General features: G+C 37.9%; 1 long non-coding RNA gene across 1 annotated transcript; it reads right to left on the bottom strand.

Moving 5' to 3' along the window:
• Positions 1–541: 541 nt before the first annotated feature.
• Positions 542–1,404, bottom strand: LOC143887715 (uncharacterized). Its single transcript, XR_013254348.1, has 2 exons — positions 1,082–1,404; positions 542–970 (listed from the first exon to the last, which is right to left on the bottom strand). It is a non-coding gene; the product is annotated as an uncharacterized LOC143887715 (long non-coding RNA).
• Between the last annotated feature and the right edge of the window lie 207 nt (positions 1,405–1,611).

The following is a 1,611-nucleotide window of genomic DNA, read 5'->3' as shown; positions in this document are numbered from 1 at the left end:
TTGTAGGGCGGGACTATTCCCTAGGGATGGCGCAGGCACCCATAAGACCACGCTCATCGGGCGAGCAAACCCATGACTTTACGCCAAAGAGCCACACCCTTCCGGGTTCGCTTTAGATACTTTTATCCTGAAATTATCTTTATTAAGTTTTTTTATTCTAAAAAAATCCTCCTTACCTTTGTTCTTGGACAAAAATGTCATTATGTGCCTCCAGCACCCTACAACTCACGGCCCTTGCTCCAAGTGTGTATGCGTGTGTGGATCGTGTGTTGCACCATCCTATGACCCACTATGCAAAACTTGCTTTTAATAAATCCGGATATGATAAACCCAGACTTGAATAACACAACTATTCTCTACTTTTATTGTCCGTGAGGGTGCGTGAGACCTTCAATTTTCTCCAAAATCATTTGAGGTTTTCTGTCGGTGTCAACAAACAATTCTAAGTACCTCTACTTTTTCACAGCAGGTCCGAGTCAAAATAGTAATGATTCAAAGCACGTTTTTCTCTCACATTAGAAGTCCAAATAAGAAAAGGAAATGAAAGTAGAACACAGATTATATTTGTTATATTTACAATCAAACACACTTATAAGAGCAACAAAACGAAGATAGAACATAAATCATCTTCTGTATTGTTAAGACTCTAACACAAAATCAATGAACAAGATTCAAAAAGTTGAATTTAAGAGTGTAAATAAATACATGACATGTATAAATATCCTAGCAAAAATGGCAGTGCCACTCCCCTGTGGTGATCTAGACGCCAACACAAGGGGTAAATTGGGCGCCACTGAATGCTCTACTGCAAGAAACAGGAGGGAAACGCAAAGCCTGCCTATCTGAATATTTCTTCCTCTTCTTGGCACTGGAAATTTCAGGCTTTTTAAGATCATCTATGCATTTTGCGTCGGTTACGCACGTAAATGACTTGGATTTTCCTGAGAAGTATTTTGAGAGCCCTCTTCTGCTGAAAACACAAAAGAAACATTAAAATCTATGTTGAAGCTGTCTTTATATATTCATTCTTTTACATGTTTTTCCTTTTTTAGATGGAGAAGCAAAGAATTTGAAATCTTACTTTTGTGGAAGATGTGTTCTTAGAGAACCCATGTCGAAAATAGCCACATCTTTGACGGAATCTGATAGAGAAGCCATAGAGAGAGAGATATGAATGTTGTGAAGATGAGATATTGAGGGGTTATAAGGGGGTTTGAGAAAAGGTTTGTGGTAACGGTCAGCTGGCTTCTATTTAGGATAAGTGTTCGCACGTAATGGATTTGAATGAGCGGAGGGTTCTATAAAGTTGGGCCTCTTTTTGGCCACGAAAACATGTGGTTATAGCATATCCTTATCTATACTCCCTCTTCTTCATTCATTACTCTCTCTCTCTCTCTCTCTCTCTCTCTCTAGGCTGATATCTACGGTCATTTTTATAATGGCACTACTCGCTTTGTTTTATACTCCTTTCATTAGCTTTTCACAGAAAAGTATAAGCAGAGTAGTGCCATTATCAAATAAATATTGCAGTTCTCTGTATGATCTGTCTCTCTCTAATGTACACACATTAATGCATCTTTATTAGATATTAAGTATAGATTTTTAATCTTA

The sequence above is a fragment of the Tasmannia lanceolata genome, unplaced genomic scaffold, assembly GCF_043159265.1.
Source record: "Tasmannia lanceolata isolate RefF3 unplaced genomic scaffold, GAP_Taslan_0.1 ptg000012l, whole genome shotgun sequence".
In the NCBI taxonomy this organism is placed as follows: domain Eukaryota; kingdom Viridiplantae; phylum Streptophyta; class Magnoliopsida; order Canellales; family Winteraceae; genus Tasmannia; species Tasmannia lanceolata.
This window is presented reverse-complemented; position numbering and strand designations above follow the sequence as displayed.